The 22,811-nt window shown below is 35.5% G+C and overlaps 1 protein-coding gene across 1 annotated transcript in view; it reads right to left on the reverse strand.

Moving 5' to 3' along the window:
- The window catches only part of CLSTN2 (calsyntenin 2), a 396,925-nt gene that overhangs the window by 38,771 nt on the left and 335,343 nt on the right, over positions 1 to 22,811 (reverse strand). The gene's annotated exons all lie outside the window — the stretch shown is intronic.

Raw genomic sequence — 22,811 nt, forward strand, 5'->3', positions numbered from 1 at the left:
GCCTGCCCAATTCTTGTTTCCTTTGTTGTATCTTTCAGATTTAAAAGTTCAAAGGAATAAATCACAGCAAAATGGTAGGATTGGTGTGCTGTTTTTAAAAACAAAGCAATAGTTACAATCATGCTACTTTCAATTCTGTGGAGACACTTGTGATGTATTAAGAAATAGAAGTGCTTGAATGCAGATATCCTTGCTGCTTCATAGAGACAAGCAGAAAAGTGATGTTTAAACATAACACTTTGTCCTTCGCCAGGTTAAGTGCTATCTGCTGCGATATCTGCCCTTTGAAAGCAAAAGCTAATGTTTTGTTGCAGAAGACATTTCAACAAAAGCTTAATCACTTCTATTTCAAATGGATACATTTATTACAGCAGACATCATAGCTCCACAGCAAGAGATAAATGCAGCAAGGGGCTGCTAGAGCCTTCCTTTTGTAAGCAGAAGACAACAGAAATGTTTTCTGAAGGTTAAATGAACTGAAACCAAAATTGAAAGTAAATAAATTGGAAGACTGAAAACTATATTGAACAAACAGCAATCACAAATAGTATTATGCAGTCCTCCCATTCAAGGAAAAACAGCTTGCCAGGTTTCCTGACCTGATCATTAGAATGTGATGCATCACAGCCGCATGTGTCAGACATTTTATGTAAAAAAATATGAATGATGTGCCTGAATGTGAGAGACCTTACGTGACAAAAACTACAAGTGTTAATACTTGACACTTTTCAGAGAATTGGTCCACAGTATTTCTGTTTTGCAACCTTAAACTGCATCACTTGGGATGTCCTAAGTGCTATTAAATGAGTGAGCAATCCTCCTCATATTTAACCAAAGCAAGAGCATTTTAATATAGCAAACCAAAACATTTTGAGTTGTCATATGCACAAAGAGCATGATAACGTGTAGGTAGCTAGTCTGATTATTCTACTGACTGACCAATAGGGCAGTTACATTTTCCAAAGAAAATGCTTTCTGGAAAGACAAGATTACATAAATTCCACAATTCAAGATTCTAGCAACTGGGTTCCAGTGGTTCCAAGAAAAATGCAGATGTCCACACTAGAAAAAGCACTTACTAACCTTTATTTTTTCTGGTACATTCTGGAATACAAGATAGTGCAAGTGTAGACAGTTTGGTGAAGTCCTGAAACCATCACTTGAATGCTTCTCCTTAAATTTCAACACATGAAGTCTTAGTGCCGATTACAAGCCACTGCACTGGAATATGCTTTTATGAAATAGATGAAAACGGACTCTTATGAAGAAAGTTTCCCGAGGCATTTAAGCTCTTGGCATCTTCTGATGAAGAATGTCAGATTTTTCTGGTTTATATTGAAACGCCTAGGAACGGACTAAAACCAAAGCACTCTGGTCTGAGAAACACATGGTGCTTAGAAACAGACTTTGTTGGTCTGCAAAATGTCTCTACAGCTTTGTACGTAAGGGCTCAGCACACACACATGAGAACATGCACTTTACAGCTTATAGCTTTTTTAGCCTTGTTTAGGTCAGCTGGGGCAAACTCATGCAAAATGGATCATTCACCTGTTTGTCTGGATACACACAGAGAACTTGCACTTTGAGAAGCATCCCAGTGCCTCACTTCAATGCTGAAGAGCCATGCATATTCACAACCCTCTGACTAGCCTCCTGAAAGCCCTGTAGGTAATGCTCAGCAGACCACTGAGCTTGACCAGCAAACAGCTCTGCACAGCCTGGCAGCGCTACTCTGTGCGTTCTTTGAGTCTACCCCTTTAGAGCCGAGGAAGCATGTAGTACTTCCATCTTTCTGGTTTGTGTGACTTTGCTGAGGAAATGTGCTCAGAATACACTGAAACATCCACAAAAAAAGCAGTAGGAATTAAGATGAAAAGGAAGGCAAGGAAAGCTCTCTACTTACTACAAATAGCACTCCTTAGTGCAGCTAAGAGACACAAACTCTTTTTTGCCTAAGTGGTTGGAACAGTTATTTTCTACAGGTTTGAAGAAACCATCTTAATCCAGTTCTAAAAAACAGAGCATGCCGCTCTATTCACTTCTTGATGCCTTTTGTAGTGTCTTAACGTGCTCTGAACCACTCAACATCCCTTCCCCCCTTACTCAGCATTCATTAAGCCATGTCTACAATACTGTGCCTGGTTTTGGACCCCTGAATACAAGAAATACTTTGATAAACTGGAGCGAACTCGGCGGAGGGCCAACAAAATGGCCAGCTCTTGCCATGTGAGGAGAGGCTGAGGGAACTGGGCTTGTTTAGGCTGGAGTGGGGCAGCATTAGTGGGATGGTAACAGCAGCCTTCCAGTGCCGAGGGAGGAGTTACTGGGAAGGCAGAGACAGGCTTTTAAAAGAAGTGGTGCATGCTGTGACAAAGAGACTATGGTTATAAATTGAAACAAGACGAGTTCAGACTGGATATAAAGCCAGTCTTCATTTCATCATACGGACAGTCAACCAGTAGAGCAGGCTGCCCAGGAAGGTTGTGCCTCGATCCTTGAAGATTTTTTTTTTTTCTTGAAAACTTGATATGACCTACCCCACGGACATTGTCACTTCTTTTATTCCACTCTTGCTTACCCAGTGCCAGCTTCACAATACTTCTGTTAATTGCTGACTACTAATGTGAACTGGGAGGCTCACAAAAATAAGAATAGAACTGCTTTACAAAACAGATATTTCAAATTCCTGTTTAGAAATAAACCACTTCAAATCCTAAATTCTCTGTGGAAAAAAAAAAAATCCCGAATTATTGGCTTTCATCAGTCACAATACTTCAACTGTAAACATACTTCAGACAAAAAAGAGAAAGAACCCCAAAACCAAACAACAAGGTGAAGGTACAAATTCATTTCATTTGAAACCATTTGAAAAGCTAAAATGCTTTCAACCTAACTGCAGTGCTCTTTTCCATCTTTTCTTTCATTGTGATTTGGCTAGTATCAGCAGAGTGGTAAATACTTTGAATTAAGCTAAGTTTTATTTTCTCAAAGAATTTTTCATGTCAAGTTTTTGCAAGCAGCAATAGAAGAATTTATCCTCTAGGTAACTCTCTCATTCTTGCATACCTTTGATACACAGCCCTCCCATTTGTGTCTCACATATTTTTTTCCCCAGTATCTCTATTACTCTTTCTCCTTGATACAAGTTTTAGCATTTTATCTTTTTACCTACAGCATTTCATCTATTATAGCACCTTAAAAATTAATTGATATCAAAACAATTTAGTACCATTGGAGATTTTTTGTTTTTATTCTGATGCTTTCCCCCACTTCCTGTTTTGCTTTTGTTACAGTATGTTGCTAACAAACTGGTCAGCTGTCTGGGTCATATTCTTTCACTAACTCTCATGCAAATTAGGCTTAATTCCAATCTTATTAACTGATTCAAATTTAAACAGTTGCACATGAGAGGAAATAATCTAGCATCTTCTTAAAAAAAAAAAAAAAATCCTAAACTAGGTCAGAATGTTGGCTAAGTTGTGGTGGTGTTCATGCCCAAAGGTCATATGCAACAGGCAATGCTAAAGGGGCTAGTGCATCTCCTCAGAGGGACACTCTGAATTTGAGATGAAGAAGAGACTCACTACTGACAGTGAGTTATGTGCTAAAAACTTGAAAATACGGCGGTTTATTAAGAGAAGTGTAGTAGTCATTGCAAAGAGCTGGGCTGGTGAGGCCAATGCGACCAATACTTTCATTTCTGTCACAGACTAGAGGTGTTTTAAATCCGCAAACACAGAGCTTAGCTTTTTGAAAGTGAATAAAGGATATACACAGAAATCACAAAGGTGTTAAAATCTACTCCTCTCTTTTCCTTTTTATGGAAAAAGTCTGATTTCCATTTAACATTAACATTGAATGAATTAATTCTCTTCTACAATTAAGCTCTTACCAACAGAGGTGACTTAAATTGAAAAAAGCATGTGCACTTCTGTTTGTTCAACCTAACTTCACAGAATATAAATCATCCTGCCTGAAATGATGCGCATCTGCTAGAATGTTACTCCAAGATGTACTGGCCTTTACAGAACTGTGGCTGTTTATAAGACCATGGAGCACAACAGTAGCAGTCCTTCTTCACTGCAGTTGAACTCTACATCCTCTCAATCTATTTTCTGCTGTCTGGTAGTATTTCAATAAGTAAAACATTTAGGCCACTCCATAATCAAAACTACAGTGGAGAAAGCTATTATATTCATTTATAGCAAGATGGGATCATTAATGAAGGAAGAACTGCACTCACATAAGGATTACAGTGTCCAAGCAGCTAGAATACTAATGCTTGCCTCTGCTTGTAAGGAGGTCAGGAGTACACTTGGGATTATAAATTGCATATTTTTGTAAAGTAGCATAATAGAAAATTAGTCACGCTTACTGTATCAGTGTTTCTGTGCAAAAAATGTTCTCTCCAATGGTTGTGCATGTCTAGAGAAATGCAACATCTACAGAAAGTGAAGAAGGCACGCTTTCCACTAATAAAGAGTTTCATTAAGAGGTCAAATTATTATCACAATAGTAATACTTCTCTTTGGATGTGCATTTACTATATTTATAAACCTGCAAGTCCATCAGCAAGCAAAACATTTACCTCAAATCCTTTGTATGCTCCTGTACAGAATATGTACAGTGCTTATACAAAAACCTTAACAATGGAATAGCTTCCTTATTTGCAAGCGTGTCTCGACAGAGCAGATGGAGGTCAACATTGTGAAAATTTTGTAAACATGCAACATGCAGAGACAACTCAGGCTCTGCATTTTTATCTCACTTCACTAAAGAAGACAACCAAATGCAGGGAATCTCCCTTTGATCTTATGCTTAAAGGCGTTAGCACTATCCACTCAGTTACAGCACCCAGATCAAACCCTCTGCCCTGTTCTGAAAGCAGCCACATGCTTTGTAAATCTGCTTCAAAGCACGGCACTCATTACCCTTGTTCAGAGTACAGAACGCAGATGATACTTGGATGGCGATAGGGATATTATTTTGAGTTTTAAAAATACCACGTTTTTCTTTCCATCTCCAAAATTATACTTTCTGAAAGAGCTTTGTAAAAATTTAGAAATTTTGGCATTGTTCTTTTCTGTTGGTGACACTAAATAGACACTGAAATAGTTCCAATATATTCTGATATAGAATTTTTAATATAATTTGATATATCAAAATATTTTTATTATATACATTTTTATATCTTTTTATAGCACTGAGAGAAAGCATTGTATTGCATACAAACAGGGAACTCAAAGTCAAGAGACTTGAAGGTTCTGGAAGACTGTTTCATTACACCTTTAATAGGAACCTAAGGAATAGTGCCATGGTAAGAAGGCAAGCCTGAGAAGTATATTAGTTTGGAAATACTTGGCAGTGAATTTCACATTAAAGTTTAAAAAACACACATACTTGCAATTTGTAAAAGAAAACAGCTGTATATTTGCATATGCAAAATAAAAATAAAATTTCTTAACATTTTTAGGCAGTCTAGTCATTATGCACAAGATTGATGAGTTTTGGATGACGGCAATCCGAAGGGGAGCATAGAAAAGGCTTTCTCCTGTCCCACTCCAGGTTCTGTAACTTGTCTCTTATGAATGGGAGCTTTAAAGATGTTGAATGAGCTTTTTCTGTTACTTTAGAAACTCATTTAGTATCTTAATTGTTTTCTTATTGTCAGTTCTCATGCACAGACTTCTACAATTAAGGCATGTTAGTTTAAAAAAATAAAAGAATATCCCTTATATATAGGTATAGGCCATTGCTTTTGGTATAACTGCTGCTTTCTTTTGATTTCTTCTAATAAATCTTTGCCTTAAGTTTCAGTAGCTGAGCTACCTACAAAAGCAGGTCTTAAGTGATACAGGGAAATAAGTTACACAGTCAACTTTTTATCTCTTTCTCATTGTCTATAAAGCACCTTATGATTTCTTTGTTTTGTTTTGTTTTGTTGTTTTTTTTTTTTTGTTTTTTTTTTGTTTTTTTAATATATCATCACCACCAAGAACAAAATATATACTGCTAAAAATGTCCTAGTGTAGACTGCAAGTATATAATCCAGTATGCAGATATTCAGTATTCAGGATGTGCTTACTTCAGGGGATAGTTGGATTACCTAGAGCATTTATGTTTTCTAATATAATGAACAAAAACATTCACTGGATAGCTTACTTCAGTGGATAGCTGGATTACATAGAGCATTTCTGTTTTCTAATATAATGAACAAAAATATATTTTTGCTGTAAATACTCAGGCTTTATAGTAAAAATTTGCTTTTGTGACAATCAATGGATATACACTTGAAATTGGCTTTGTGCTACAGTATAATCTGCTAGCATATTAACTTTGGGGAAGAGCTATTGAAAATAAACGAAAGCAAAGTGCAAACACAGAATAATCAAATTCATCCAGTAATATAAATTATTATGTCTTGTAGTATTATTTATTCTACCTTAGTAATAGGCTCTGTGCATTAGGACAGATATTTGCCACACGTTGGCTTTACTTAACCTAAGCACGGCTGAAACTGAAAAGGATTAAAGCACTTGTGGCAGAGATATTCTTCACCACTAAGTGGAGCTGTGCAGATTGCAAATATGTCCCCAGTATCTGCAACATCCTCAGAAAACTTTAACTAAAACTCTAAAATATTCATATTATCTAGCAGGTTTTTGAAAAATAATCTCTTTGGGTTTCCCTTTCTAAATTTATCCCTTAGCAGCTCGCTCACATGACATTTTTTTTTTTTCCTGTCTGTAAAATCAATATGCCCTGCCTCTGAAGTGGCAATAGATACAGTATGTTTGCAGTAATTAAGGCTGGCTGGAAGAAAAATACACAGTATATGGGGAAAGAAGGAATCAATATTTTCCCATCAGTTAAATTAATGGGTGATACATTGGAAAGCATCATCACAATCTACAAGTTTGGTGCTTTTTCTATAAGAATACTGTTGCACACTTAACCTCCACAAAAAAATTTGTAGTTTGAACCCCAGCTGGCATAGCCCTGCTCAAATTTGACCACAAAGTCTCCCTGAGTGAGTTCCTGAATTCTGACAGCTGGTGGCACGCAGTGAAGGAAAAAAATACCCAACCAGATTGGTTTGCTCTAAACTGGTGCTTTTATGCTTATGGGACTAGAGCATCACCCCTCTTCCAGTTGTTAACAGTAGTTATTGGACGGAGTAATTTGTACTCCTTCGTGAGGAAGCTTTTCCATAGCTACTCTCTGTATTGGAACCTGGATGTCTCTAATAGTTATGCCGATGTTATGTTAGCTTCATATATGGGGAGAGAATTTGGAAAAATAAAGATTCTTCTATATATTTGTGTTTTATTTCTTTTAAAAATAGTTTTCAAAGGCCTTAAAGCAGTGTATCTTCAGATCTGTGCATGTTATTGCCATGTAATTCTGCAGCTATAAAGAAATGTGTATGATCAGTCCTAGACTAAAGGAGATTGAACATCATGCAAATTAATCCCCTCTTACTTCAGAAGAGCATTAACCAGAGAAGGAAGCAAAAGAGAGGCTTCCCTGCTCCTTATGCAATTCTTAAGCAAATAATTGCTTCCTCATAGGACTTGTGGTGACAAAACTAGAAACACAGCTTGTATTCCCTACCTCTGCGTGCATATAAGGAAGAGAAACCTCTTGGGAATATATTAAGGTGGGCAAGAGCCACGGGAATCTCATTCCCAAGGCTCTACTGACAGTGGAGCAAGTCCAGGCTCCTAAATGAGGTACCAGTTACATACCTACAGACAGACAATAGGAAACCCTGACAACAGTGGCCCTAAAACTCTCTTCAAATGTCACCACATTGACACCTTATTTAGGAAGCTAAACAAAGCAGAAGACATTTTCCATGACAGTATATTTTGAAACAGGAACGGGAAGTGAAGGATTAGGAGGCACTTGTTTGCCTTTATAATCTCACTTATTTAAGATTTAATGCTGATTGTTTTAAAATTATATTTTGTATACCTTATAAAACAAGTATTTAAAAATAAACTATTCAGTACAATGTATTGAGTATAAATCTAATTGATTAAATAAAAACTATATGCAAATAAATACATATCTAATCTCAGTCCTTCCAAACTGATATTTTCATCTGTTTACTCACTGTCTAGGCCATGTTTTTTCTTCTGCTTCATGTTTATACAATGTAGCTATTTACTTTCACTTAAAAAAACAAATTTTGACAGACTGTTTAGGAAACAGCCCTAAAATTTGTTTGGTATTCTTAAGAAAATATAGGTAGAATATGTTACTAGAATACCTCGGGTTCTGATAATTATTATGTAGTTAAATATTTATTTAACATGTCAAACTGTAGTGTGAGTGTCCATTAAATCATTCAGAAAATTTGGTGAGGGAAGTACCACTTTTTAACAAGTTTTTTCACTTGAGAAATAACCCAAGACTACCAATTTGTCCAAAACTAATTCCTGAAAATACATTTATATAGCATGCTTGCCAACTATACTTCTTTATAGCTACTGATGTTCCCATAGGAAACACCTTGTTGCATTTTATCAGAAATGCCTGTTCACCTTGTAATGACAACTAAAAGCAATCCTTTTTCTCTCTCCTCAGCCCCTTCCCCTCCATGTTACACTCAAATGTAGACGGAAGAGCAAGCACCTAGAAGAGATGAGTCTGTATTTAGTACCAGACTTGCAGAGGTAAGACATGTTTTGATCTTTGATTTTGCTGAGATAAAAAACTGAATCTTGCAGAGCTCTGTAGTGTATTTTATTTTGAGGTTGACTGGCACAACAAATGTCTTTCATCTCAAGGAAGAGGGTGAACAAAGACACTGCAGTCACCCCGTGGCAACTGGGGCAAATGTTTTATTACTGTGAATTAGTTTTAATCTGATTTGTATATCACCCTCAGATTTAAAAAGCTAAGTATATAGATCTGACTGAATTTTCCAAGATTTATTATCTGTTTTTGTCTAAACTGCCTGCCCCATATGCTAGAGAGAGGATGTTAATTGTAGCATTGACCTCTTTGCCAGATAGATTCTCTTAGTCTCCCTTGTGCTGTTGGCATTCTGCCAGGCAGAGTAGATTGTCTTTCATTGCAGTATTATGTGCCCTCTTTTGTAATCACAATATCCACTCTATTACTCCATCATTTAATGAAGCCAACTTTATTTCGACCACATATGACATCTGAGTCATCTGCAAACCAACCTTTAGAGTACAAAAACTGAAAGGAATTAAAAAAATCTAATGGCAAGCCTCTATTCATTAACTGTGGAAAAAGAAAGGAAAAGGAGGGGGGGAAATAATCAAAGACATCTCTTAGGTTCTCATTTTGCAGTCCCCCGATAAGATCTTGCATGATATTACTGTTGGCCTTTTTCCATCAGAAACCATTCTATTTTGAAATCTATCTGGTTATTCACCTGTATAGATCCTTTTCCTATCTTACTCTTAGAAAAGACTAGACTACTCTGTTCTGTACCTAAAGACTTATACATTACTGTAAGGTTGACAGATGAGTGGGTGGATAAGGATGTGTTAAAAGCAATTCAATGGTTCCATACCTTCTAGCTTTTAGTTGTACATATCTATATGAATGTATAATGTATATAAATATGCATATGCATACATACACACATAGACTTTGTTCTTTTTTATTATAACCTAGAGTGGAAAAAAAAATTGAAAACAGGTTTGCAGAACAGTTATGGATTTCCAGTGTTTTAAAATAAAAGGGAACATTTTTTTTCAAAATCTCAATATGGTATAATAACTGAACTGAATAAACCCCAAGCAGCTCATATCAATGTAAGTATTTTCTTAGACCAATTTGTAGTATTCTACCAGTTGTGAGTTTCTGATTCTAGTTGTAAAGACTTCAGGGTACTTTCACAGCTTGTATCTGAACAAATCAGTTTAAAAGTTGCTAAAAAAAAGAGAAATTATCAGAGCATCAAAAGATACATAAGTTTTCAGAAACTAAATATGTAATAACTGAGATGGACTGAAACTAAAACTAAACTATTGAAGTGAAACGTAAGTAACATAAAACTGGTATCTGTTAACTATGATATTAAATAAAACTATTACTGATATTTCTTCAACTGCCTAATAACAAATTCTTGGTAGGTAAATATATGAGGTTAAATAATTTGTATAAACTGCTATAATGATATTCATGGGATTATGAAGTAACATGTTGACTGTTGATTATCCTTCCTCACTAAAGAAATTTTTCCTGGTCATTACACTATCTCTCTCTCCCCCTGAAGTATATAAGCCTAGTGAACATTATTTGAACATGGTGTTCTGAACTGGGCCGCCCCTCTTTCCAGGCTTCCTAGGCTCAGTGGTGGTCTTTAAATGAGTGTATATGATGGGTGCAGTTGAAGTGGCACTCTATTTCAGAAGCAATATTCCCTTCTCATAAGGCTGTCAGAAACTGATTCCCAGTGAAGGAGGCAGCACTGATTTCAGCAGAAGTTAGAAAGCCAGAAGATAAGTAGACCACTTAAATATGCAATTAGCAACTTGATCTACTGTTGTCTAAATAATAACAATTAAAAAAAGGTTTCCATTTTGGCTGCTCTTTGTTCTTATAATACTCATTACCTTTCACAGAAAGCTCTACCATACAGTAACTAATTGTAACTGGTATTGTTATTTCACTTTTTTCCTTATTTTTCTTACATTTTTTTCTATTAATTAACACCACTTGACCATGAACCAACAAAACGGAGAAAAGTACTCTGATGTAAGGTCAAACAGCACTTAGCAGTCCAATTGTTTGTCAGAATTAGTGATCTCAAAGGAGTACTAGATAACTGTTTTGTTTTCAGCCCTCATAAGGAAGAAGAGTCTACTAGGTATCAGAAAATGTTCATTGTACAGAAAAATCCCACAGTCATCAAAATTTCTCCTTGGCATTTTATAAAATATTCCTTTAGCAGTGGCTAAAAAATTCAAAATCTTCATTAGGACAAATACAACTCTTCCATAAATTCATTCATTTCCATGTGCATTCCACATAGAAGCTATCAAAACTAAATAAAACATAACATGGTAGGAAAGTAAAACAAAAGAACCCACAGTAAATATTCAGGATTCACTCTGGACATCAGTATCACAACAAGCTGAGTTCAGCCTCCATTTTGTAGCATAATTATGCATGCTGGCTTTTCCTGTCATACTAGCTTTCCAAATGTTATACAGCATACATTTAAGGTTTATACAGCACCCAGTTGAAGTTTTATGCCTGATATTCCTGATATCATAGAACTTGTGTAAATCTCAAAAGAACTACTCAAAATTTGTCAATAGATCATGAGCTCACTGAATCTCTTAAAATCCTAAAGCTAAACCAAAACATTTTTATTTATGAATACACAATATTTTTGAATTTCACATTAATTCCTCAACAGAGTAGCAGGAAATTAAAAAGTGAGTAAACTATATATATAGCAGTGTTTATCAGACGTAGATAAACTCTATATTGCTCACATCTGAAGTAGGCAATTTCTGCTTAGCTTTTCACATCCGACTAACCATAACCAATTATGACCAATTATGTGCTTTCTGATCTCTTTGATATTTTTGATCCATACACTTTATAGTTCCTCCTCTCTTGTCTTTATGGATTATAAAAATAAATATAGAGGACATAAGCCACCTGGAGCTACAGGAAGGGGCAATGCTTTCATTTACCTAACTTAGTTGTTAAAGTTGGATATGCATTGTAAGTATGTCTCCTCTTTATAAAAGAGGTAACTAAATTCCCTCTAGAGTCAATAGAAAAAAGTATATTACTTTGACTTTCAAAGAGACCTCCAGTCTCCTCAGGTTTCATCAGCAGAAAATCTTCATTTAACATTACACAGTTGAAACTGAGGTCCAAATTAACTGTCCTGAGCTAGGCTACGGTGACCCCAACCTGATCTCACCTCTTGAAAACAAGCACACGGTCTGATAAAAAAAAAAATGCATTTACCATCTGTATCCAGTCATTATACAATAACTAAAGTTCAACTTCTGAGTTAATGGATCTGTATACAGCATTAAAACATTATAAAATTTTGCAATCACATTTCAGAAAAATGGAAAAAATAAAGCCTTGCATTATCTAAGTATACCATGTGCAGTCCTAGTAATAACAACAAGCTTTCTCAGCTTCTCACGCTAATATAAAGATTATCACAATTTTTCAAACTAGACAAGTCTTAGTCAAATGCCAAAAGAGAGCTTAAGTGTGGCACTCCCATATTTGTAGCATTAGTACTGGGAAAATTCACATGATGCTTTCACGTTAGAGAAGGCTAAGAGGTCTACTCATCGTTAGATAGAAACTCAATACATACTGCACAAACCTAAATATACACTAATAGCATGAGACCACATAACAATTCCTCTGCAGTTCCTGCTCAGAAATACACCAAATATGTAGCTAAGGAGTTCTGGCAAATGTCTACAGAAACAAATATTTTCTATATTTCAGGAGAAAATATACTAATGGATGACACTAAACTTTGGAGAACTAGAATGCATTTGAAATATTATGTACTATAAAGGTTATTACTAAGGCTCATAAATCTGTACTAAAAAACCCCAAATAATTTATCAAATGAATACTTAGCAAATTTTAAATCTCATTCATAGTATTTGCTTTCAGCTAATTTGTGGTACTAAGTTGGTACCAAAAAATAAATTACATACACAAGAACTATCAAACTCACTGCTACCCTCTATGTCCATGCTCTGCAATTACCACCTTTCTCACATCAGTAATACAAGCTACAGTCTAAAATTAATTTTAACAAGTGCTTAAATAATGCTAAAAAAAGAAAGAAGAATGCTAACTTCATGTTGTTTTCAAATAAGCCATCAGCTTCCCTTTTACCTCTTTTTAATTATTTGGAAAAGTTTTAAGTACACTTGAGAAATCACTATTGGCACAAGAATAATTCACTCTTTGTAAAATGATATTTGGCCAGTGGAAGCTCCACCTATTGCCAAAGCTAGAATATTATCTAGAAAAGGAATTTGTAATTTTTTTAAAAATAGATTAGCATTTGACCACTTCCTGTACATGTAATATTTATGGATGAAAATAATTATAATATCCCAGTTCTATTAACACGGGAACTTGAATTATGCTCTTTGTCAATTTTATTCAAAAAATCATCTTACCCGTTCATATCTTTCTAGCAGACCAACTAAAAGCAGCATCCTATTGGACACACTCACCGCCTCCCAAATATTTTCCATTTTAAAGGGGACAGTTCTGCAGACAGCCTTTGTAAGATGCTCCAAGATCTAGCAGTTAATATGATGGTTATTGCTATTTATTTCCAGACCATACCAACAGTTCACAAATGAGCTACCCTCACATATAAAAGAATAAATAAAACTATTATGGATAATACAAAGAGCTTTGCTTAGGAAATGCAGCATGGCCACTGTCAGTGTGAGGAAGGGGAAGGGGCATTAAACCTCCCACCATGAAATGCTACAGCTTGTCAGGCTCAATAAAATATTTCCTTGGCCCTATCAGGGTAGGAATCTGTTTCTTTCTAAATGGAAAGAACGATCAATATTCTGAGATGAATGCACTTTCTACCTAATAATGAAACACGGTGACATTTTTTAAAATCAAGTTCAATCAACCTTATCTAACTGATTCTGAGGAATAAAAAGAACAATCAAAATCTTAGCCAGAATAAACATTACAAGATTACTTTTCTGCCTCTAACTTTGAAGGGCTTATATGATTTTAAGATTTATTTACATGCCAGATACTGATCTATGCTATGATTTGTCAGTATAAATTTTCTGTTAAAAATCTCTTTAAACTAGAGAAACTATTATAAATATTATATATCCAAATGTCTGTATATATGATCAGAGATTAAAAAATGCAAAGATATAGGGATAAAATGTCTTTGATAATTATTCACAAATCTAACACATTATTACCACTTAACAAATAAGAAAAAAATTAAGGAAAAAGAATTATAACCACTAGATCATTTGACCTCCTACCCAACTGAAATAGCCCAAATACTTCATTTGTTTCATAGTCTGAGACCTGAAATCTGACTGACATGATTTCATTGAGGTTTTCAATTAAACTTTTGAATTTTAATTATGAATGCTTTTGTGAAGCATGAAACTGTTTTATTTCCATCTGAAAGGTACACATTAGGAACATGAAAACAACAATGAGAAGTGACCAAATAAATTAGGGATAACATTTTCATATACACTGAGGCCCAAATTGTGTTAGTCTTACATTCTTGCATTATCAATGTCCTTTCTAAAATTGATGTATAACCAAAATTGAAAAGAAGTGTGGGCTTTTGAGCAAACTATCTTTGAAGATAGTTGAAATGATCTTTTGCTCTGTGAGTTTATTTCTCTCATAAGGGCTCATCATTCATCTTTGAATCTCATCTGGAATTTAAACCACTTTCTCTGATCTCCCAGACCTGCCTTATGCTCAGATGATACGTGCAGAGATTCTGCCTATTAGATATTTCTGTTAAGAGATTTGCAATGAACTTATTTTTCACTCTTCAGAGGGCTCAGTAATACGTATGGTCTGCAAATGGAGTTCTGTTCATAAACTAAATGAAATACATGTTGAACTAGCCTCCTGAAACACGTATTATTTGCTAGAAAGCCAACAAAACACTCTTCAGTATGCTAATAATACTTAATTAAAAAAAAAAAAAGACTAGGAGTGCTAACACAAAATAAGCCCTCCTATCCTTTGAAATTACTTTTCAAATATTAATATACTGGGTTTTTTTCACTTTGCTTTCTAAAAGCCTGACTGAAATACTAATACTCAAAGGTTACATTTAAGTCAGGCGTCTTGACTGCCTGATGCTCCAAGGACTGAGATTTTAGGCAGCTGAGAAGTCAGGCCATGCTCCTGAAGGGCATTCAAGAACTGAGTATTTTTTTTCTCTCTGAGCAAAAGGAGGTTGTCACTGTTCAAAACAGTATGATATATCCTTCCCTTGCTGTTGGTTTCTGAACAAATATAATGCTTGTTTCAGTCAGTTATTTCGACATGTTATGAAGGTGCAGAGAGTGTGATTAATGCAAACTAGACTCCAGAGACAAAGCAAACAGGCTAGTTGTGGCTTGTTTGCTTTTGAGGGGAAACACTTGGGCTCAGCTCAGCTCTGAAAACCAGATTCTGAAGAGACCTCCTCTCTTGTCCTCCTCCTTCCTCTCACACATTCCCACCTACACACATCACTCACTCCGTTAGACCGAAGATCTAGACGCCCTTTATTCAAATCCCACAAGAAGCGCTATGTACTATTTTTCATTCATAAAGTAAATATCCAGTCTTGATACCCCAGTTATCACTTACCACCTGGAAAATACCAGCATTCCTGGGCTGTGTAGTCTGCATGCATAAGAAAGCTCCCCTGGTCATGACCTCTATATTGCTGAAAATGGTACTGCTGGCTCTTTGAAGGCTTTCCATCACCTGGCAAATCCCTCTTCAAAGGCTTGCTATCTCTGAAGGAAGTGTTGACACTGCTTGCAAGCTTGCAAGGGTTCCTTTAAACATACTCAGCAAAGAAAGACATAGCTGACACAGGCATTAAACACCCTTTCACGATTTCCACATTTTGGGAAAGGTGATTTACTTGAAAGACATTTGCTGTGTTGGAGGTGCACAGTGCAAATCAGAGATAAAAGAATTCCTCCTCTTACACAACTCTTACATTAAATTGAGAGGATATTTCCAGAGAATCACTTAGTTTTATTCATATGGGATCCCACTACCATAATAATTTTGAATATTGCTGTAGTCTGAGATGGAGGTGGCTATAACTGCAGAAAGACACATAAGATATAGACATTCCTTCCCCATACAGATTAGTGTTGTATTTACTTCAGTTCCAGCAGGTAATTAAGACATAATGCAGAGAAAAGCAATTGCTACTTTGTTTTTATTGCAGATAAAAGGTGGCCATGAGTCATATCTGGCTACCTTAATAATTTCTGTAAAATGAAGAACAGTTGTATATCCATGCTTCTGTATTTATACTCAAAGATAAGTCAGGAAATTATACAACCCAAATATTATGTACAGTCTCTTTAATGAAATGATAATTGCTGGGCCTTTAATTACATAGCTGGCATTTTGCAGACAGGCTGATTATATGTTATATACCATACAGAGGTAATTAGTTATCAGCTATATTTGTGACTTTACCAGATAATGTTTGGAATTTTGCATGCATGAGACATTTTCAGTTGTATGACCTTATCCATCTGAACTATGAAATGGAGATCGGAATTGGGTTTATGTACGTACAGCATCACATACAGGTAGATTACACTCAGCAACTGAAGAAGATTTGAAATATTAATGAGAGATACCCATGTGTCATAACACTACTATCTCAGAACTTACTTTATTTGCCCAAGACTAATGATTGCTCTACTTGGTTTGTTGTTAATATCCACTGTAGTGCCATCAAACCTGAGCTAATTTATACCATTGCACAGGAAATACGTGGAGTCATGTTCTTTCTGAAACCTAACATTTATGCTGTGAAGAAAAATTATGGGAGATGGCTGAGTTTTTTGATAATTTTGTACAGAAAACTTTATGGAAATTAAGTTCATATAAAAATGTTTCTCTTTTACTCGGATAAGAAGCAGACTTACAGATATTAACGGGTGGCAGATGAAACCACTACTATAAAATAAAACTTTGCTTTTTTAAAAAAACAATATTGTCAGGTTTGCCTTTTATGAAAGAAGTCATTTAAAATCCCAAGAATAAATGCAAAATACATATTTTGATATGTAACCCTGTATCTCTTGTCTATCTGTACCTGGAGGTGTATAGAAGAGACCTGTATCTCCTTTTGAGATATTTTTTTTCATCTAATTTTTATTCTTACTCTTGAAGTATGACAAAGCATCTTCTGAATCACAAGTTTTAAATATTATTTTTTCATTTAACAGTTTTTATCCTCTCACATTTTAGCACTACAATAAAAGATTCTGAAGCTCCTGAAAGGGCTTGTATATCAAGTGTTTCGTGATAATGACTAAACATGTCTGAAGGGTGTGAAGACAGGATGCACTTAGTGTGAGAAATCACATTTATACTATATCTGTCATACCAAAATCACAGCTGAAAGCATAGCAAATTTATTATCAGAGAAGAGGCAGTTCTCTGGGACAGCCAACTATCAAAGTGAATCTGTGAGAGCATCAAACAGTGGGGGGCCGTGTGCGCCCCTCAAAGGCACAGCAAGCATACAACTACCCATCCCTTGGTGCACAGGAATTGTTAATTTTTATGTAGCATTACTTTTGCTGATTAGGTTAAGACGACAACATCACTTACTGTACAAATTAATAATGTACTTTAAAATGAGAGTATGGTATATTGAAAAAATTACAGAAAAGCAACATTTGCATTTCTGGCTACTAAAAAGGACTTGTTTGTATTCTGAATTTGAAATTATGGGTATGAAGTTAAGACACCTTTAACGCATGAACTCATGCAGGTTTCATATTCTGTTACTCTAGACATAATCTTCATTCTCAATGCATACAAATACATATGATACATCAATAAAGTGTGTGGATAATTCATGTGTGGATAATTCAATGTAGTAAAGCAGTCAGATACACGCTTTCTCATACCAAAGGTTAAAAATAGCACTTCCACGCTTGACACTCAGACATTTCTAGCAGAATCTGATGTATTTAGTGTGCAAATTTCAGGAAATATTGAATTGTTGATATTTTCTTTCAAGTTTTCAAGAAATTGTTACTTCCTGTAAAGCCAATAAAATTTAGCAACTAAAGCAGGAATAAAGTACTGGAGTCTATATCTTTTTAAAGGATAAGGGTTTTTTGGTGGATGATCCTAAGATACTTTAGTCCATGCACACATCAAGAACTGATTCATTGGCTTGAATGATTGAGGAAGGTTTTCAAACACGGTAAAGATGGCTAGTCACCCAGCTGTCAAGGTCATGAGGAAAGAGGCACCTAGTGAGAAGTTTTTCAGCATTTCTGATGAAAAAGTTCAAGAGCACATAAGAAATTGGAGGTTAACCTGATTTCCTGAGCCTTTATGAAAACCTGTGTGGTGAACAATTAAACAGGATTTATTCTTTTCCTGAAAATTTCCAAAGCAAGCAATTAAAGCCTTGGCAGAAAACTCTCTCTCATAAGACTTTGTAAGTCCAAGCCATTGCTATGTATGACACAAAACTGAAGGGTGGGAGAGAAGGGCATGGTTGTGTTTTAATTAGCCAGTGATTAATGTAGGTGCAGATTTATTTCTGGGCTGATTCTTTGTGCCTAAATGCCAAAACAAAACAAACTGCTTATCAAGTATGAAAACTGCAATTGAAACTTCAAATTAGATAGGCTTTTATATGTAAGCCTATGAATAGTTTAATGAAAACCACTGTAACTGCAAAGATAAGCCCATAGGTAAACGGTATGCCAGCTCAGGGCTGTGTATTTCTGAAATCAAAACACAGTTAGTCCCCTGAACTAGAAGGTGATAGTCAAGGAAGGGAAGAACAGTACTGCAAGGAATCAAAGCGTGACTTTCAGAAAGGTCTTATAGCAGTTACCTGAAGGAAACTGGATGTTTCCTGTTACCTCTGCATACAGTGTAGTATGGTCTTCTATTGCATGCACACTAGAGTTAGATTAATAAAGTAATTTTCTGTTTGAATTGTAAATCACTTCACTGTGATCCCAATTCTTCTATTTACTTTAGCTGAGCACTGGGTGATAAGTTACTGCAAGAATCTTCATTAAATCATCCACATTCAGATAAATATTCAGAACACAGAAAATGAAGACTGAATTTGAAATCAGGGTCTCCGTGCTGGCCATGGAGCATTACAGCAAACCCGTACTCAGGAGTGCATCCAAATCCAATGATGTCAGCAGAGATGCCTCAATGAGAGAGCTTGAGGCCACTTACACAAAGAATAAAAAATGCCATGCAGGCTGTGCATCCAATTACAACAACAACAGTAAATTGCTCTGAACAAATTTGAGTCCACAGGTTAATTGAAGTAAACAAATTGAAAGGGAAAAGGCTGAATTTGTAATAAAACAGCCCTTGTAAGATTGGAAAAATAACTTAGCAAGACCCTGAACTCTGACCAACTGCTTGAAAAAATGCAGTAAAATTCTTCAGAGCCTTGAATACCATAAATTGTCCATTTGGAAGCACACTAGTGCAGGTCTTGAAAGATCTGTGGACTAAGCCTGCAGCTTTTCATCTATTTTTGAGCAGGCATGAGTAAATTAGGAATAGGAACTTAACTCGCTGCTGTGAGGATACTTTAAAACTTGGAAGCTATAATATGATAGTAGAACTTTGTGCAACATGTATGTTATAGTGATGTTTCTTTTTGGAAATTTACTTGCTGATGTAGGATTTTTATGTCTTTCATATGCAAATACTAAAAAAAAAAAAGTAATACTAATAAAAATATTGCAGCTATCAATAATAATACTAAAGCATGTCAGTAATTTTCCTGAAATTATGATTCAATAAACTTCCAATTTTTAACATTAAAGTTGCGCTTAGAAACCTACAGTTTCACTGGAAAACAATTTCTGCTAATGGAAAATTCAAGTGAGGATCCTGCTTTTGGCTGCCTAGGAAGCTTCTGTAAGGTTCATTTCCTGCTTAAAAATATATGACTGTAAAGTAAAAAATGCTTTTAAGGCATGAAGTTATTCATAAGGATTCCCATTTTCTAGCCAGCACTAATAATGTTTCTAAACTATATATGGATTCACAATTATTTGTAACATGATCAGGGCTGAGATGCTGGTTAATGTTAAACTGTGAAGTAACCCTGGCTCTGTCATGATCTGGCAAAGCTCATGGATCCAAGCACATCTTGAAGACTTAATTTCTAATTGGTGGCACTGAATTAAAAAGCTGCACAGTTACCCTGACCTTATTTAAAAGCTGCTGACCTCCCCTTTACTCTTACTGGGCGTGGATTTGTTTGGTAAGAAAGCAAAGGTTTGGATTCCCAGTCAGTGCAGTTGCTTTGAGAACAGGGCAGATTTACACCAGTGGAAGCACTGACACACCAGCTTTGCTAATGCTTAATGCAGCCCTCAGGTACTTTTTATTTTTGGCTGCAAATAACCCCACTAATAACAAAATAATTCAATATGGCCAATAGATATCAATTCTCCTGAAAGTCTGGTGAATACAAAATGTTTTTTAAATCTATGTCTTAGGACAGTCAATATCTTAGAAAAGTAGAGCTCTTTGTGAAAAGTAAAATTGATATTTTTTCAAAATCATGTAAATCATAAACATTTGGCTTACACACCACAGTCATTGCTAATACATCCCAAGAGTTCTCTAAGTAAGAAAATTGGCTTTGATGATCCGGGGAGGTGGTATAGTGAGAACTGACAAATCTGTACTAAAGCTAAATGTCTCCTACAGTCTTAGGTGTGGAGTTGCTTATATGGTCAGGTGTGGAGTTGCTTATATGGTCACTTCCACATAACAAATTACTGATACAAGTGTCATGAAACCATTATCAACCACACTAATATATTTTTAAAGTATTAGGCATTAATTACAGAGTCATAAATAACAAGGCTGGAAGTAAATTTAAGAGAACATACGAAGTCCATCTCTCTGCCAAGGTTGCACCAAGTACATCTATTACAACCTGAATAGTAAATAAACGAAAATAAAATTTAATGGGTAATATAAAAAGGGAAGATTAGTAGATCAAGTTCTACTTCCATTTTAATGCACATTTCAGTAGCAAAGAATTTGATTTCCGTAAGCTTCAGTTTCCTAGTTTAATAACAAGTTGGATTTATGGACAACAATACAATAGGAAGATTTCCACTCATTTTGCTACATGTGGTAGACTGAGTTCACTGAAATCTGACCATAATGTGATCTACCATTTTTTTTTCCTTTGCCAGAATTTCACATTATTAATATTTTGCTCTTCTCAAACCAGCAGCTGTTCTTGAGATGTGCAAATGACCCCTTCTTGCCATTAATTCTGCTTTGGATATTGGCCAGAAAAGTTCTGCTTGTAAGACCATGTTATTTCCTACTGTCTACCAACCTGTATTCCATAAGAAAAGACTCCATTAACCTCAGAGAAATGCACTCCCTGAGGTGTCTTTTGCACATAGTCACCAACCTGGCAGTATAACAAGCTGCATGCCCAGTGGCCTAATGGGCTTCAATAATCAATTATGAGCTTCATGAAACTCTCAGGGGTCATATCTAGCATTCCCAGAGCACAATGGAAAAAGTCCTGGAATGAGGATTTTTTTTTTTTTTTTGCTTGTCTTATTGAGTGCAAGAAGATAACTGCGTTAGAAAATAAAGTATCTGGCTTTCAAATAATAACCCTTCCATATAATCTATATTCACTGTTGCATCGTGACAACAGTGCAGTGAAGCATAAGAGTTTGTAAACTAATCTGCATGCATGCTGGGAGCTTCTTTTTGTAGCCCTGAAACTCGAAATGTGTAAAACCTATTTTCACAAAAGGTTTCAAAAATATGGATGGTTTCATTAAATAATGAAATTGCTTAATCATACTGACAGATAAAGCACCTGAAAGCTCTGATTATGTACTGTAGCTGCAGCATGTCTTTGTGCTGTCATGCTGTAACTTCAATGTGTCTTAGTAAATTAGATCCATAGCTTGTTCATGATGAAATAATTCTATTATAATCCACCTTCCTTGTTGCTAAATTGCATCAAGCAAGCATGTCAGTTCAGTAACACTTGATGACTACAGTTAGGCAGCACCCTGTGTTATTTTTTAACTATATAACTAGAAAGCTGCTCAGCTTTGCATTTTTACATAATTGTTCATCACATGCTTAGACATATGCATTTCTAGGCTTTGGTATTGCCAAAAGACTATCCAGATGTGGAAAATAAATCGATGGAAAAACAACACCACACTTTCTTCCTGAACTGCAGACATCCAGAAACCATGGCTCCAAGGCTGGAATAAACAGCTCATGCACACAGATAAATGAATGTATTTTTATTGATAGCACATGCTATTTATCTCTTAACCTGCGTTTGAAAGGATAGAGATGTCAGTCCCACCTTTGTGAAGTGCTTCAAACACCACCAGAGTGCTCCAAAGCTAGTCTGCTTTTCTTGAAAGATAAACAACATAGAGGCCTAGCAAATTGCCCAAGCAACAGATCTTGCTCTTCAGCAACGTTTTCAAAACAGATTGTACACGTTTTGTCCAATCTCTGGTGGTATAACTGATAAATCAGGGACAAGGAAAATATAAATATTAAAACAGCTGATAAATAAGAAAACAAATGTGACTATTCATCTTCACATGCATAGGTCAATTGGGAATTTCTTGTTCTGGGTTTCACATTTATAGAGTTCCCACAGTACCGTAGAAACAAGGCAAGTTAACAGACACTTTCCTCCAGCCTGTTTAGGCATATTTTTAACTCCATATCAATATATTCTCTATATAAGAAATCAAATGGGTTTGGGGGCCTTTCCACAGTATGCTTTACAAGTGTAATACTTATTATTTCATGGTACTATAGCCAGTTTTCAATTCTTTTTCATTCTATAAAGAATTTCTTTCCTGGCTCTTTTTTTTTTTTTTTTTTTTTTTTTTCCCCCTCTTCTTTGACTTGATCAAAAAATGGGTGTCTTAGGGTCTAAAGGGCTTGCTCGTTATAACATTTCTAACTTCTAACTTCCCTAGGTAATGAGCATAACTGTGTATGTGAATAACCGTTTCTCATTT

The sequence above is a fragment of the Tyto alba genome, unplaced genomic scaffold, assembly GCF_018691265.1.
Source record: "Tyto alba isolate M040663 unplaced genomic scaffold, T.alba_DEE_v4.0 Super-Scaffold_10, whole genome shotgun sequence".
Classification (NCBI taxonomy): Eukaryota; Metazoa; Chordata; class Aves; order Strigiformes; family Tytonidae; genus Tyto; species Tyto alba.